At 47.5% G+C, this 17,949-nt stretch overlaps 1 protein-coding gene and 1 pseudogene across 1 annotated transcript in view; one reads left to right on the top strand and one right to left on the bottom strand.

Annotated features, from left to right (window-relative positions):
- Positions 1-17,949, top strand: part of st6galnac3 (ST6 (alpha-N-acetyl-neuraminyl-2,3-beta-galactosyl-1,3)-N-acetylgalactosaminide alpha-2,6-sialyltransferase 3) — a 229,311-nt gene that overhangs the window by 193,512 nt on the left and 17,850 nt on the right. The gene's annotated exons all lie outside the window — the stretch shown is intronic.
- Positions 7,009-7,127, bottom strand: LOC139269837 (5S ribosomal RNA; annotated as a pseudogene).

Raw genomic sequence — 17,949 nt, 5'->3', positions numbered from 1 at the left:
CAGGTTCAGGCCAGTGGGTTTCTTGGAGGGCGAGAACGCCGATTGTGTTTGTGTTCTAAATTCTCTTGGCAAGACCTCACACTTCACTCTAAATAGACCTCCAACATTGAGTTGATCATTCTGGAGTGCTGGGCCAATTATTTTGATTGATTAGTCATGAAAAGTGCCTTTCATTGAAATGTTTGATGCTTTCATGCTTTTCAGATCGGGAGGATGCTTTTGGATTGGGTCGTCTTCTGATGACATTAGCTGCCAAGTTCTCGGTGAAGTAGCACACACAGGGAGACCACGTGTAGGTTGTCATCAGCTTCCCAAAGACGTTATATAAATGCAAGTCTTTTTCTTTTTTTTTTTGACGGGTGAGCCAAAGTTGTGGGCTCAAGTGTCGCTTGAAACCACAGCCTTTTGACTGAGGTGTGAGCGTGCTACCAACTGAGTCAAGTTGAGACACGTGGGAGCTCATTACCCTGCTCCAGTCTCCAAGAAATCCTCATGAGGCAAAGTTACTGTTTGCCCGATTTGTGGAGCACAGTCTCCCCCCCCCCGCCACAGGTACACGCCCAAATTACGGTAAACCCAGAGAACTGAGTTGCGGGTTAGCAAAAAGCCAAAGGGTATGGACCTTCAAGTGTATAGGGCCAGTGCTGGAGTTTAACCAGCCCAGAATCGCACCTCTCAGCAACATCGAGCCCTGGTACATTTCCCACTGCTTATCTAAGTCGGTCAGAGCTGAGTTAGATGACTCACCGCTCCCAGCAATACGCACGTCGCTCAGGTCCCACCAATGAGTCAAATTGGTTGGTCAATCAAAGGCACCCTGCAGCACTGTCAACCAGCCCAGTGGGCACATCATGCCCACAAGTCTGTCACAGAAATTCTGTCACCTCAGGTGCATCATCTCAGAGTCAACCTGCCCCAACAAGATCCCGCTGTCACCCCTGTGCTCGCCGACCTACATTGGCTCCCAGTTATGCAGCGCCTCGATTTCAAAATTCTCATCCTTGTTTACAAATCCCTCCATGGCCTCACCCCTCCCTATCTCTGTAATCTCCTCCAGCCCCACAACCACTCAGCCCCCCCCCCCCCCAAGATATCTGCGCTCCTCAAATTCTGCCCTCTTGAGAATCCCCGATTGTAAAGGCTTAACCATTGGTGGCCGTGCCTTCAGCTGCCTAGGCCCTAAGCTCCACCTCTCTACCTCTCTTTCCTCCTTCAAGATGGTCCTTAAAACCTACTACTTTGATCATCATCATCATCATCATAGGCAGTCCCTCGGAATCTTGGAAGACTTGCTTCCACTTTTAAAAATGAGTCCTTAGGTGGCTGAACCGTCCAATACGAGAGCCGCAGTCCCTGTCACAGGTGGGACAGATAGTCGTTGAGGGAAAGGGTGGGTGGGACTGGTTTGCCGCACGCTCTTTCCGCTGCTTGCGCTTGATTTCTGCACACGCTCTGCGATGAGACTCGAGGTGCTCTGCGCCCTCCCGGATGCACTTCCTCCACTTAGGGCGGTCTTTGGCCAGGGACTCCCAGGTGTCGGTGGGGATGTTGCACTTTATCAGGGAGGCTTTGAGGGTGTCCTTGTAACGTTTCCTCTGCCCACCTTTGGCTCGTTTGCCGTGAAGGAGTTCCGAGTAGAGCGCTTGCTTTGGGAGTCTCGTGTCTGGCATGCGAACAATGTGGCCTGCCCAGCGGAGCTGATCAAGTGTGGTCAGCTTTGACCAAGCTTTTGGTCACCTGCCTTAATTTCTTCTTATCTAGCTCGGCGTCAAATTTATTTGTTTGTCTTATAACACTCCTGCGAAGCGCTTTGAGTTGTTTTACTACATTAAAGGCGCTATAAAAATACAAGTTGTTCTTGTTGTTGTTGTTTTTTTCTTCTGCTGGCCTTTGGATGCCAATTTTACCTAATCGCAAGGAGATCATGCTAACCGTCAACATCAGCAATGTCAAGCAATCGAACAGGCCAGATTAAACCAATTGATTTCATCATGTATGACTGAATCAACAATATATCCAAGAAAGGGTTTTGATAGACTAAATAGGAAGAAACTATTTCCACTGGCAGGAGAGTCGGTAACCAGAGGACACTGGAAAAGAACCAGATGGAGAGAATTTATTTTTTACGCAGCGAGTTGTTATGATCGGGAATGCACTGCCTGAAAGGCTGGTGGAAGCAACTTCGATAATAACTTTGAAAAGGGAATTGGAAAAGGAAACATTTGCAGGGCTCTGGGGAAAGAGCTGGGGGAGGGAGTGGGACTAATCGGATCGCTCTTTCGAAGAGCCAGCACAGGCATGATGGGCCGAATGGCCTCCTTCTGTGCTGTAAGATTCTATGATGCAAACTGATTGTGGAGTCTGGGTGATTTTGAATGTAAAGCGATATCAAAAGCATGGACAACAGGGAGGAAATAATTATTTTATAATTAATGAACTAATCTAATATTCACGCATTGGTTCTGACTAACTGATTAAAAATATAATAATCACATTGCTATTGTGTATGATCAAAAACACATCATTCTTAAAGTGCAGTACAGTAATTATTAGTTGCAGATATGTGAGAACCCTTATTAACTTTGTTTTAATTGAGAAATGATCTTAGCATACAATGACCTGCTGTTAATGAGGGGCTCAACCTTATTTCTTTTTAAAATGTCACGGTTCAATAGGTCAATGATTTCACAAACTGAACCTGAAGGCAGGCGTGCTGTGTATGTGTAGTGAAACTCAATCTGTAGTATTTCATTGGATCAATACACTAGCAGATCCCTCGCAGACAAGTGTTTTTCTACTCACTGTTATTTCTGTTATCTTCATGTTGCTTAAAGCTAACATCAGCTGTGACACGCAAGTGTGACATGCAAGTGTGACACTTCAGCGCGCCATCCAGGCACAATAGGAATAGTGTGTCGTGACTTTTCTGTAAAACACAGAAAGTGAGCTAAAGAAAGAAATTACACTTATATAACACCTTTCACAACCTCAGGATGTCCCAAAGCGGCTTCACAGGTGTCCAACCCAAAGCGAACTGAGAAGCGATTGACTCCAACTCCAAGTGTAGCTTCTCTGGTTATTATCTCATTGTTGTCGGTGGAGCCTAGCTGTGCACAAATTGCCTGCCGTGCTCTCCTACATTCCCACAGCGACTACATTTCGAAAGTACTTCATCAGTTATGAATGTCCTGAGGAAGTGAACTGCGTTACATAAAAGGAAACCCATTCCTTTCTCCATTTCTGATGTTTTTGGCAGTAAACTTTACTGACAAGAGCTCCTCAAGCTGTTTTGATGATTGTTTCGGGGAGATTTGGAAATCTCCTGCAATGTTTCAACATTTCCAGCAATATGTTTTACCAAAGTTCAATCCTAAATTCAGGTTGACTGATTATTTTTAACCATATCCACCTCAGTGGAATGCACTGCCTGAAAGGATGATGGAAGCAGAATCAATAATAACTTTCAAAAGGAAATTGGATATATACTTGAAGGAGAAAAACTTGCAGGGCTGTGCGGAACGACCGGGGGGAGTGGGACTAATTGGATAGCTCTGTCCATGAGCCGGTACAGGCCCGATGGGCCGAATGGCCGCCTTCTGTGCTGTAAGATTCTGTGACATTGAAAAAAGCTTCATTAATTTCAGTCAGGCGTTGCAGTATGATTAAAAGTCAGCGAGCAAGAGGGGGTGGGGGCTATCTCTGGTTACACTGATCCCGGGTGTTTTATCAGGGATAAGTCATTATATAAATACCAGTTCTTCTCTCTTTCCTTGCTTTGTACAAACCACAGAGTTGAGAGTGACACCACATAGTTACACAATTTCTCAACTCATTATTGAGCCTAATAAGGGCAAACACTCACTAAGCAGCACTACTCTTGCACCCCTGGGTAAACCATAACAATCAGAAGGAGAATTCAGAACTAATTTGCAAAATACTCTGAAGAGAAATTGATTGAGCCAGCCATAAATTACAGGTAATTTGTCTTCTCACACAGCTCTGAGCAATTGATTGTACTGAGGGAGGAATTCCTCTGGCTTTTATGGACAGCCTTTGAGCCTGGCCCCTCACTGCTGAGGGAGAACGGCATCGTTAGAAATATAAGCCAGGGCTCAATTGGTAGCACACTCACCTCTGAGTCAGGAGGCCGTGAGTTTTGTGATATATTCTTACGACATGACTAACAAACACACTTTACAAGATGGCTCCAATACATCATGTGACTTTTATTGCATTTACAGCAGCAGTTGCATTACCACAGTAGTCCACTAGATTTTGTCCCTCTCCAGAGACTTGAGCAGCAAATCTAGGCTGGCACACCACCAGTGCAGTACTGAGGGAGCACTGCACTGTTGGAGGTGCCACCTTTCGGCCCCATCTGGTGGATGTAAAAGATCCTCTGGCACTATTTTGAAGAAGAGCAAGGGAGTTATCCCTGGTGTCCTGGCCAACACTTGTCCCTCAACCAACATCACTAAAACAGATTTTTTTGGTCATTATTGTTATGTCTCAAATAAAGCAATGTGACTGAGTACTGTAGACTTGAGTAAGTGTGGCCTTAGTCTCTTTATTCTGACTCCAGCGTGCTGGCACAGCATGGGAGGCCTGCTTATATGCAATGCTTCCAAGGGATGCTGGGATCCCTTAGGACTCCAACAGATGCGCCCTCTGGTGACGGTAGAATACTGGTTACAAGGTGTTGCATACATAACAATGATCATATTGCTGTCTGTGGGAGCTTGCTGTGTGTGCACATCATCTGCTGTGTTTTCATACATTACAACAATGACCACACTTCAAAAAGTACTTAATTGTCTGTAAAGCATCCTGAGGCACTGATGATTCACCCTTTGGATAAGACAGTAAATCCAGGCCTTTTTTCATTGTTTGGGAATGATCCCACGGCACTGTTTGAAGTCGGGCAGGGGAGATCTTCCAGTGTCTTAGCCTATATTCCTCCCTCAACTAACGTCATCCAAAACTGGTCACTTATTCCCATTGCTATTTATGAGATCTTGCTGGGTGCAAAATGGCTGCTGATTTCGCCCAGCAGCCACTCCTCTTAAAAGTAATTATTGTACGTGAGACACTTTGGGGCATCGTGAGAGACTCGATATGGTGCTCACAAAATTAAAGCGTTTTCCTTTCTTTAGTTTCCTCGGGAAGGTTTGGTTAGTATACCTTGAAATTTGTTTGTTTGTTTGTCCCGAAGACAGAGCAGCACAAAGGACCTCGAGTCAGCTTTAAAAATGCCCAGTCACAAAAGAAACATTTTAATTCACTTTGTTCAGATTTGATTAAAAGAAAAGAACATAAAAACCTTCTCAAATTCTCATGAGGTAATTCTTTTTGGATTAGTTCCCAGAAAAGTGTTGCTTTTTTTTTATTCTTTACTATTTCAAGGCGTGAGTTAATCATTATTTGTTTTTTTTTAACAACACCCAGTTTTTATTTGGTTTGGGAGTGTTATTTCTCGCGTTGATATTAAATATTAATCCGAAGGACATCTGGCAAGTAAAAAGGTGATGAAAGCAGCAATAATGAAAATGTGGCATGGAATCGTTGGCAAATCAAGTGGAAAATTGCTCTTCTGGGAATCCAAAGGAGTTAACAGACCAGTGTAGGTTTTAATAATGTTCATATTTTAGTTTTATTTTATTTCATTCTGGGGACTTGAGCATCAATGGCAAGGCCGTCATTTATTGCCTGTTCCAAGCTGCCCTGGACCAGGCCTTTTTAAACCTGAGGCCAGGTTTTCTGCAGCGAGGTCCTCACCCCCTGACTCCCCAAAGTCTTTCCATCTTCCAGGACAAAGCAGTCCACCTGATCGGCAGTCCTTAAACAGTCACTCCCTCCACCACCGGCGCACCGTGGCTGCAGTGTGTACCATCTACAAGATGCACCGCAGCAACTCGCCAAGGCTTCTTCGACAGCCGGTCCCTAACCCGCGACCTCTGCCACCTCGAAGGTCGAGGGCAGCAGGTGCTTGGGAGCACCACCACCTCCAAGTTCCTATCCACACCATCCTGACTTGGAGCAAAATGCTGGAACTCTCTCCCAACAGCGCTGTGGGGAGTACCTTCACCACAAGGACTGCAGCGGTTCAAGAAGGTGGCTCACCAGGAACTTCTCGGGCTGCAATAAATGTCGGCCTTGCCAGCGACACCCACACCACGAGAATGCCAGTTTTATTCTTGGCAGCGGTTTGATACAACTGAGGAGCTTGCTGTTCCTTTCTTAAAGGACCAGCGAACAAGCTGAGTTTGTACAATAATCGGACAGCTTTTACTTTCTGGGTATTTTGAACTGAATTCAATTTCTCAAACTACCTGAATGAGAATTGAACTCACGGGCCCCAATATTTACAGGGAGGCAATGGGTAGTGGCGTTGCAACAGCCTGGAAACCCAAACATATGGGCAACGTGGAGGTCCTGCTTGAATTTAAGGGCCAGACCTCAATTGAATTTGTTTTCTCCATTCCCCAGCCGGTAAGCCAGACAGATTGAAGAGATTGCAGGTATGGGGGGATGAAGAGGTCATGGCAGAGGAAAGCAGGTAAGCTTGAGGGGCTGGGCAGGAACACACCTGCCCCACAAGCAGTGTGGAACAGGCACTTACCTGTTGGATTCGGCTGTTCTCACCTCCCTCCAACAGTCAGGTTTCCCAAGCCCTGGGTGCAATGTATTTGCTTCATGGGTTCTTTGCTTAAGAATTCATAGCAACACATTGCTATTAAGAACCAGTTGGTTTATTAACAAAGGTTTAACAATCACATTACACGTTACACATTACACATTACACATTACACATTACACATTACACATTACACATTACACATTACACATTACACATTACCAGTTCATCCACTAGGCTCACAACTGCCGACCTCATCATGGGTGACCTGGACCCGACTGACTGGGGTTTTATTGAGTCTTGTGAACATCATGTGACTGGCTCAGCCACTCATCAATGCAACAGCTCTTCAACTATTTTAAATTTCAAATTAAAGCCAACTGCACCTGGTATTCCCAGGCAGTCTCCCATCCAAATACTAACCAGGCCTGACTCCACTTAGCTTCCCAGATCAGATGAGATCTGGTGTTTTCAGACTAGTATGGCTTCAGGCACATTTAGCTTCACATGAGCCCAAGCTGGGATTTAGACTTCAGATCATTGGTCCAGGATGGTCAGATCACTGGTAACATTACCACCACACACCAACTCTGACAGCACCAGCTCTACAACTATTTTAGATAGAACTTTAAATCATAGCCCCTTTTAGTAAGGGCACCAGAACCCACAAATTGTCAAATTTAAAAGTCTGCTAAAATTTGAGGCAGGTAGCCTCATTAACATATTTAAATAATTGACCTGCCTCTGGAGAGCTGGTAAGTCTCATGTCCGCCACCCCGCCTCTTAAAACCGGAACTGGGTGCATTGGAGACGGGTTGGGGTTAGGGTTTCAGATTTAAAACATTTTGATCTTCGCCCACAAGACCCTCTCCCACCCATGGTCTCTGGATTACTGCCCAATAACATAGGCACTACACTATTTCTCTTCTTGGCAGCCATTGAACCTTTATCCACGGTATCATATCACGAGCACTCAAATGATCATTGTTCACATGCAAGCCCAGACAGTCAGGTGGACTATTCAACTGTAGGGAGGAACAACAACAACAACTTGCATCTAAACAGCACCTTTAACACAGTGAAAAGTCCCAAGGCACTTCACAGGCATATTATAAGACAAAACATTTGACACCGAGCCACATTAAGGAGAATTTAGAGCAGGTGATCAAAAGCTTGGTCAAAGAGGTCGGTGTTAAGGAGTGTCTTAAAGAAGAAAAGAGAGGCGGAGAGGTTTAGGCAGGGAGTTCCAGAGCTTGGGGCCTAAGCAACAAAAGGCATGGCCACCAATGGTTGAGTGATTATAATCAGGGATGCTCAAGACGGCAGAATTAGAGGAGCGCAGATATCTCGGTTGTAGGGGAGGGGGGCACGATAACAGAGGTAGGGAGGGGTGAGTTCAGAAGTAAGAAATAAAGAACATGCCTTCATATAGTGGTTTTATCGACCTCAGGATGTTCCGAAGGGCTTCACAGCCAATGAAGTACTTTTGAAGTGTAGTCACTGTTGTAATTCAGTAAACGTGGCAACTGTTGGGCACAGCAAGTAAATAAAAGTCATAATTACTGTCCAGCGTTAGCAGCTGTCGAAGAACAGGAGCCTGCAATTTATATTGCCTGTCTGTATTTGAAATAGACGTTTCCAGAAGAATAACGTATAATTTAGATATTGCAAAATCAATATTACTTACCATTGTTGAAAGCTAGTTTCCCCCCACCCCCCCCCCCCAACAGTGAAAAAAGAAGCTCATTCATCTTCTTTAGGTAAATAAATCAACTCGTTATTTTGCCCGATGCCATTTTTGCCCACAGAATGGGGTCTATTGACTTTCTGGGACAATCCCATTTATTTAAGTACCGTATACGTTGTGTTGTTAATGCTAATGTGATTTGGACATCATTGGTGCAACTTTTAAATACTGGCCATGATATGCAATTAATCATTTCTTCATTAAACCCGTCGCAAGCTAATGTGGAAGTCTTTGTCACGTGGCCCCTCCAAAAAAAGCCGTTATGAAAGTGTGATGGATTGTACTTCATTGATGTATTAGTAGATTTTATATTTTCGTAATATGATGAGATTGTATTATTGATGTCCATCACCACGAGTGGCTCGGTAGAAACACTACTGACCGAGCTAGCCATGTACTGAAGGAGAGAATCAACATGAGGGAAAAACTAACTTGATCTTCTCCTCGCCAATCTGTCCATGACCGTATTGATAGCAGTCGGTGATTGGAGCGTGAGCGAGTACAGCAGGAGCGGCGAGAGATTCTGGAGCGACGTGATCGGGGCCCAGGAGAGGCGTGATTTCGGGGCCCAGAAGAGGCGAGGGCCCAGGGGCAGCACGGGCCAGCCCACACTGCGATATGTGTACGCACTAGGTCTGTGCAGCAGAGCTGGTCTCCAGTCATCCTGGTTAACCCTTGCCACTGGACCAAGACCGAGCTCTGTCGAGCCCGTGTGGTGGCTGGTGTGCAACGGCCACCACACATTTAAAAAAAATCCACGCACAGCCATCTTCCACCCTTCAGCATGTAGTTCGGGACCTGGAATATTAGGTCCTTCATTGAAACACCCTTTTTGGCGTGGAAGCAAGTCATCCTCGCTACGAGGAACTGTCTATGATGATTATTGATGGTAACTGTGTAGCTCTACTGATGGGTAAGGCTGAACTGTGGGTCTCAGGAAGGCCCAGGTCTGATCCTCTGCTGATCTCAGCCCAGCAGTAGGAGCTAGGCTATAACTATGTTATGTCACTGGACTAGTAATCCAGAGGCCTGGTTTTAATAATCCAGTATGAACGTGAGTTCAAATCCCAGCGTGGCAATTTTGAGAATTTCAATTCAGTTTTTAAAAATTCTGGAAATAAAGTAAAAGTGATCATGAAGATTTTTTGGGATTGTCGCAAGAACCCAACCGGGTGGGATAAATGTCCCTTACCGAGTCTGGCCAATGGACCTGAAATTCCGTTTTGGCCTTCCCGCCTGCATTTTAGAGAAAAAATACACACCTACCTTAAGCTGCTGCCCATGTTTGACTTTCCGAAGCTGAGGCCTCTCCTGACTGCCAGTCGCAGTGCGTGCACATCAGCACGTGCGCAGGCCTACAGCTGGAGTCACATGGCTCTGGGCAGCCAATCAGGTAAAGTATCATAGTAATAGGAGTTCCGCAGGGTCCTAAACTCCCATTACTATGATTGTGATAGAGTCCGAAGCACCCAAAACACAGCCCCAAACACCCAAAACACTAATAAAAAATAGAAAATAATTACACTACATTCATTTAAATTAAAGTTATTAATGTCTTTAAAAAAAAATACTTTCCCGATTTTAAAAATAAACTTACCGTTGTGGGGAGGGTTTTTAATGATAAAATATCATTTAATAACTTTATTTTGATATGTTTTTGTGTTTTTTAAAACACTTGCGCCTGTAAAAGTAGGCTATGCGCCTGCTTTTTCAGGCGCAAAATTTTTGAGGACATTTGTAAGCATAAATATCGGAAATTTCCACTTACAAATGTCCTCGCTCCCGAGATGCGGCCATCTGTCAAGCTAGAAACTTGACGGATCGGAAATGCCGTGTTTCCTGCGCATTGTGCGCTGGAAACCGGCATTTGCGATGCCTTCCCGCATCCGTAGGAACTCCGTAAGGACCCGGGGAGGCCGGAATTGTTGGCCCTATATGTGACTCCAGTTCCACACCAACATGATTGACTCCTAACTGCCCTCTGAAATGGTCTAGCAAGCCATTGAGTTGTGTCAGGGGAAACTAGCTATGGGCAATAAAAAAAGAACTTGCGATTACATAGCGCCTTTCAAGACCTCAGGACGTCTCAAAGCATTTTACAGCCAATTAAATACTTTCGAAGTCACTGTTGTAATGTAGGAAAACACGGCAGCCAATGTGCGCACAGCAGGATCCCACAAACAGCTATGTGATAATGATCAGATAATCTGTTTTTAGTGATGTTGGTTGAGGGATAAATATTGGTCGGGACACCTGGGAGAACTGTCCTGCTCTTCTTCAAATAGTGGCCGTGGGTTCTTTTACATCCACCTGAGAGGGCAGACGGTGCCTTGGTTTAACTACTCGTCCGCAAGGCAGAGATTATCATGATTCCGGAGAAAGTCGTTAGAGAGAGGAGAAGAAATAATCCTGTCAGCACTGATGTTGCTCCAGCCCTGATTGCTCCACACTCCAGCAACACAACGCGCATTTGTACAGTGCCTTTAATGTGGTAAATTGGCCCAAGGCGCTTCACAAGAGCATAAATTGGACAAAAATGAACACCGAGCCAAAAATGGAGTTATTAGGACAGGTGACCAAACTGTTGGCCAAAGAGGTAGGTTTTAAGCCGAGTTTTATAGGAGGTGAGAGAGGTTTCGCGAGGGAATTTCAGAGCTTAGGGCCAGGACAGCTGAAGGCACGGCCGCCAATGATGGGGGAAAGGAAGTCAGGGATGCACAAGAGGCCAGAGTTGGAGGAACACGGAGTTCTCGGAGCGTTGTACGGCTGGAGAAGATTAGAGAGATAGGGAGGGGTGAGGCCATGGAGGGATTTGAACACAAGAATGAGAATTTTAAAATCGAGGCATGCCGGACCAGCACCCAATGTAGGTCAGCGAGCACAGGAGTGATGGGCGAGCGGGACTTGCTACGAGTTAGGACACGGGCAGCAGAGTTTTGCATGAGCTCAGGCTTACGGAGGGTGCAAAACGGAAGGCCGGCCAGGGGTGCGTTGGAATAGTCGAGTCTGGCGGTAACAAAGGCATGGATGAGGGCTTCAGCGGCTGATGGACTGAGGCAGCGGTGGAGACGGGCGATTTCACAGAGGTGGAAATAGGCGGTCTTGGAGATGGAGAGGATACGGGCTCAGAAGCTCAGCTCAAATAGGACGGCGAGGTTGCGAGCAGTTGGTTCCGCCTCAGACGGTGGCCGGGGCGGGGGATGGGGTCGGTGCCAAGGGAGGGGGGGACTTTCTCACTTTCCCAGTATAAAGCAGTGCTAGTTAATCCATCGCTCCCGCCTATTCCTTTACAGGACCAGATCCTTTTCGATTAGGCTCAGTTCTTTGGCGAGCAGTGAAAGCCAGGCACGTTTTGTAGATTGATCGTATCCATTTTTGTTAGATGGACCAGTTAAAGAGTTTATGAAGGCAAACAGAGTCATAAAACCAATCTAGCGCCTGATAAATGGCTGCGTGGTGAAATGAGTTTGAAATGAATACAGCAGGACTCGAGCAGACGGTCACAACTGGCTGAGCCTCCACCCAACCTTCAGATCCTGTGAAAACACCATTCCATATTATTAATAAAGCTCGAGGTTTCCTGTCGGTGACAGTGTCTTTATTGAGTGTCGAGGACGTGCTTTATGAGTTTTAAATTATCCTTTAAGCCATAAATCATGCTTTTGATGATTGTCTTGGGCCTTTTTTCAGCTCTGTTCTGTTGCGCTACAGATCATTGATCTGCTCAGTGTGGCTGCATGTACCACTCAGAGATATCACTGATCACAACCCAAATTGCAGCACTTTCTGGCCCCTTGCAGTTTAATGACTGGGCACCACTGCTTGTTGATAGATTTCTTTTGCCATTACCATGATCTTTCATCATTTTTTTGCCCCACTGCTCTTGACCAAAAGGAAGAGGACATGCGGGATTTGTAAATATCCCTCATCATCGACTCCACCTCTGAGGCTGCTGGAACCTGGAGGTCAATGCTTTTACATTTACCTTCTAGATCCAGGTCCCTGCCTCACCCACCCCCTGCGATCAGAGACCTGCCCGAGGCCTCTGATCCCCCCCCACCCCCCCGCAAAGCCACCCATCCCCCGCCAACCACGAGGTCTACAATCCACCCAAAGCCACCGATACTACCCATTCCCCGAGGCCCCCGATTCCCCCCCCCCCCAGACCCCACGAAGCTGACGATCCCCCCGCTCCCCCTTCCCCCCCCCCAACCACCAGGTCTCCAGTCCCCCTAAAGCCACCGATAGTACCTGTAAAGTCCTTACTCTACAGTATGAAACCACACGAGGCACATTCTGGCGACTAGGTCACTCTGTGACCTTAACTCTTTATTCACAGGACTCCAAAGACGATGACCCTGCGTGGGACTGATCAGGTAAGGAGTATCTCCCACAAGTTCACCCCTTGTGGTCAAGGCATGCATCTAGGTTGAGTGTATACAGTAATACAGTGGTGTTACATTGTGGTTACATACATGACATCACCTTCCCCCCCCCCCCCCCAAAGTCTTATTGGGGTCATAGGTTTAGTCTTTCAGGTGGTCTACGCTCCCTCGTGGAGCGCTGCAGTTGGGGCTCTGGTTGTTGGACACTGACGTGAGTGTCTGTCACCTGTGGTGACTCCGGCCTGTCCGGGCTGACCTCAGGGACTATGCATTCTTCTGATTGCTCTTGTTGCTCGTTCACTGATGGTGTTGTGAGCTCCATCTCATGGTCTTCTTCAGGTTCCTCCGTGTCGATGCTGAACCTTTTTTTTTACTTGGTCCAGATGCTTACGGATTATCTGATCATTGTTGAGTTTTACCACGATGACCCTATTCCCCTCTTTGTCAATTACAGTGCCCTCAAGCCATTTGGGCCCCATGGCATGATTGAGGACAAATACAGGATCATTTATTTCTATACATCTCCCCCTCGAATTACAGTCATGGTACTCGTTTTGTGACTTGTGCTTGCCCTCAACTATGTCGGTCAGGATAGGGTGAATGAGGGACAACCGAGTTTTGAGTGTCCGTTTCATTAGTAGCTCTGCGGGCGGGACCCCCGTGAGCGAGTGCGGTCGGGATCTATAGGCCAGCAGGAGACGTGATTGGCGGCATTGTAGGGAGGATCTTTGAATCCTGAGCATACTTTGCATAATGATTTGGACCGCACGTTCCGCCTGGCCGTTGGAGGCCGGCTTGAATGACGCAGTCCTGACGTGGTTGATGCCATTACACGACGTAAACTCTCGTAATTCGTAGCTTGTGAAACATGGGCCGTTATCACCAACCAGGATGTCCGTCAAGCAATGGGTTGCAAAGATCGCACGTAGGCTTTCCACAGTGGTGGATGACGTGCATGAATTCAGAATGATGCACTCGATCCATTTCGAGTACGCATCTACCACAATAAGGAGCATCTTTCCCATGAACGGGCCCATGTAGTCAACATGAATGTGTGACCCTGGGGGCATTACCCAGCTGGGCACATGTCGTGCACCTGCGAACACAGTGTTCCTGGTCTGAATCAATTCCAGGCCACCAAACATGTGACCGGGCAATGGACTTTATCAGCACAATGCCTGGGTGCTCGCTGTGGAGTTCCCTGATGAATGCCTCCCTGCCCTTCTGGGGCATAACAACCCGGCTGCTCCATAGTAGGCAGTCAGCTTGGATGGAGAGCTCATCCATCCGTCTGTGGAACGGTCTGACCTCCTCAGGGCATGCTCCATGTGCAGGCGCCCAATCCCCAGTCAGGACACATTTCTTAATCAAGGATGGGAGGGGATCTCTGTCCAGATTTTGATCTGGCGGGCTGTGATGGGGAAGCCTGCGCTGTCAAAGGCATCGACAGCCATGACCATCTCAGCGCTTTGCTCCGCTGCCCCCTCGGTGGTGGCCAGTAGAAGCCTGCTGAGCACATCAGCGCAATTTTCAGTGCCGGGCCTGTGCCAGATGGAGTAGTCATAAGCAGCCAGCGTGAGAGCTTATCGCTGTATGCGAGCTGATGCGTTGGCATTGATAGCCTTGCTGTCTGACAACAGGGATGTTAATGGCTTGTGGTTCATCTCTAATTCAAACTTCCTACCAAAGAGGCACTGATGCATTTTTTTTACACCATAGACACATGCAAGCGCTTCCTTCTCGACCATCCCATAGCCCCATTCTGCTTGAGAAAGCTACCTGGAGGCATAAGCCACAGGTTGTAGATGACCCTCAGCATTGCCCTGCTGCAACATGCACCCAACCCCATAGGACGATGCATCACATGTCAGAACCAATTTTTTTACAGGGGTCATACAGGGTCAACAACTTGTTTGAACAAAGTAGGTTTCAAAAGCCCGTACCTGACAGTCCCCCCAAAACCAATCGCAACCCTTACGCAGGAGCATGTGTAGCGGCTCCAACAATGTGCTTAAGTTTGGCAGAAAGTTCCCAAAATAGTTCAACAGTCCCAGGAATGAACGTAACTTCGATGTGTTGCAGGGCCTGAGTGCTCGTCGAATCGCCTCTGTTTTGGATTCGGTGGGCCGAATCCCATCTGTAGCAACCCACCTGCCCAGAAACTCAACGTCAGGAGCTAAGAACACACATTTAGACTTGTTGAGTCGCAGGCCTACCCGGTCCAGTCGGCGTAGCACCTCCTCCAGGTTGTGGAGGTGTTCCTCGGTGTCTCGACCCATGATGAGGATGTCGTCCTGGAATACGATCATTCCAGGAATGGATTTAAGCAGGCTTTCCATGTTTCGTTGAAAAATCGTGGCCGCTGATCGAATGCCAAACGGGCACCTGTTATAAACGAACAGTCCCTTGTGCATGGTGATGGTGGTCAGTAGTTTAGATTTGTCGGCCAGTTCCTGTGTCATATAGGCTGAAGTGAGGTCCAACTTGGTGAACAGCTTGCCGCCTGCCAGCGTGGTGAAGAGGTCCTCCACTCTCAGGAGCGGGTATTGATCTTGTAGGGACACTCGATTGATGATGACCTTGTAGTTGCCACATATCCTGACAGAGCCATCCGCTTTTAGGACGGGAATGATGGGGTTCACCCAGTCGCTGAATTCAACAGGCGAGATGATGCCCTCTCTCAACAGCCGGTGCAATTCGCTCTCGATCTTTTCCCGCATCACTCTGGCTTTGTGATGCACTGGCCTGGCATCCGGGGTGATGTGTATCACTACTTTAGTGCCTTTGAAAGTCCTGACGCCAGGTTGGAATAGTGAATTGAATTGTTGGAGGACTTGTGAGCATGAACTTTGCTCCACAGATGACAATGCGTGAACATCCCCCCATTTCCAGTTCATCTCGGATAACCAGCTCCTCCCCAACAGTGCGGGACCATTGCCCGGGACAATCCAGAGCGGCAGCCGATTCACTAACCCATTGTGTGTGACAGCCAACATTGCGCTGCCTAGCACCGGAATGATTTATTTCGTGTAAGTCCGTAATTGTGTCTCAATACGTGCTAATTTGGCTCCACTGGCTTTAAGTGGCCATAGCTTCACAAATTGCTGAACGCCCATGAGTGACTGGCTGGCCCCAGTGTCCAGCTCCATGCGTACTGGGATACCGTTTAATAAAACCCTCATCATCATTGTTGCCGTTTTGGTGTATGAATTGTGAATATTCACCACATGGACCCGCTGAACCTCGACGTCCATCAATTTGCCCCAAAAGTCATCCTGCCTCAAAGAACCCTCTTCTGGTCCATCCGCCTCATATATTAGTCTGGTTGCAGACTTCCTGCACATTCGAGCTAAGTGGCCACTTAGATTGCAGTTCCTGCAGACAAACTGTTGAAATCTGCAAGATCTAGCTGAGTGTTTTCTCCCACACCTCCAGCATGAGTTAAAGTTTCCAGTGTTGGGGACAAAGGGACTATGGCTAGGTATTCCATGCTGACTGTCCCTTTGACTGCTCATACGTACCTTATTAGTGGGTGTCAATGACCCCATCCCGGGCCGCATTGTCCACTGTGATGGCGTGAATGTCCATTCAGCCTGCCATTGTCTCTATTGAAGTCCTACTCTGGGGTCTATTGCTGCCTGGGGAGTGTCGGACTGCCCCTGCCTGCCTGCGGGGTTCTGAGGCATTGACTCCCTGATCCATCGGCGCGGTAGAGGCAGAATTGCGTACATATATTATATTCGTCTCTTCCTCCCCCGCCATGAAAGTTTGAGCTATCAACACCGCCGCTTCCAAGGTCAAATCCTTGGTCTCAATTAATTTGCGGAAAATTCCCGCATGACCGATGCCCTCAATAAAGAAGTCCCTTTGAATCTCCCCCCTGCAGACGTCTGTGAACTTACAGAGGCTGGCCAAACGCCGGAGGTCCGCTACGAAGTCCGGTATGCTCTGTCCTTCACGACGTCGGTGGGTGTAGAATCTGTGTCGGGCCATATGTATGCTACTCGCCGGTTTGAGGTGCTCCCCGATCAATTTGCTAAGTTCGTCAAAGGTTTTGTCCGCCGGCTTTTCGGGTGCTAGTAAGTCCTTCATGAGTGCGTAAGTCTTTGGTCCGCAGCTGGTCAAAAGTTGAGCCCTTCGCTTGTCGGCCGCTGCATCCCCCAGCCATTCTTTCATAACGAAACTTTGCTGAAGCCTCTCGCCAAAATTGTCCCAGTCTTCCCCAACACAGTACCGTTCCTCTGTGCTACCGGTGGCCATTTTCGTGGGTCGTGAATTCCCGTTTCTCGTCGCCAATGTAAAGTCCTTACTCTAAAGTATGAAACCACACGAGGCACATTCTGGGGTGAATGTCACTCTGTGACCTTAACTCTTTATTCACAGGACTCCAAAGACGATGACCCTGCATGGGACTGATCAGGTAAGGAGTGTCTCCCACAAGTTCACCCCTTGTGGTCAAGGTGTGCATCGAGGTTGAGTGTATAAGGTAATACAGTGGTGTTACATTGGGGTTACTTACATGACAGTACCCTCCCCCCGAGACCTCTGATCACACCAACGAGGCTCCGATCACCATCCCAGATCCCCCCTCCCTGCCCCCCCCCCCCCGCCCCGATTCTCTGGCCCCGATGCTTCCCTCCCCACCCCCCCCCTACCCATCCTGATGTTCTGGCCCCAATCCTTCTCCAGTCACTGCCCATCCCCCACTCCTCTCTGTGGCCTAGCGCTGCAGGCCTACCCGCCCACAGCCAAGCTACCCTCTCCATCCAGAGGGCTGCGGCTGGGACTCACAACATTGAAATACTAATCAGGCCCTGCTGTTAAGTTCAGCAGGGCCTGCGGGACACCCATTATCCCGGGTTTCTCAACTGCTTCCTAGCCCCTCTGCTCCCAACCGCCTCACAATTAAAATTCCGGCCAATGCCTCTTACTCTCAGTCACACATTAGCTAGCCATTTTGGTATATTGTCTTCTCTGAGGTACATATTCCAATGTAAGTATTCATCTTCGTAGTGAAGAATTTTTAATTTGCTGCACGTAAATATTTAATCTGTTCTCTGATGAGCCTGGAGCTGACACATTTGATAAGTAGGTGCTATACAGGGTTATGACCTGACTGAAAACCTTTCCTTCAGATTTATAGCAACAGCATCCTTCCTCTTTCATTGTTAATGATATTGTGT

The sequence above is a fragment of the Pristiophorus japonicus genome, chromosome 8 (assembly GCF_044704955.1).
Source record: "Pristiophorus japonicus isolate sPriJap1 chromosome 8, sPriJap1.hap1, whole genome shotgun sequence".
NCBI classification, from domain to species: domain Eukaryota; kingdom Metazoa; phylum Chordata; class Chondrichthyes; family Pristiophoridae; genus Pristiophorus; species Pristiophorus japonicus.
Note: the sequence above shows the minus strand (reverse complement) of the source record. Positions and strands in the feature narration are given on the sequence as shown.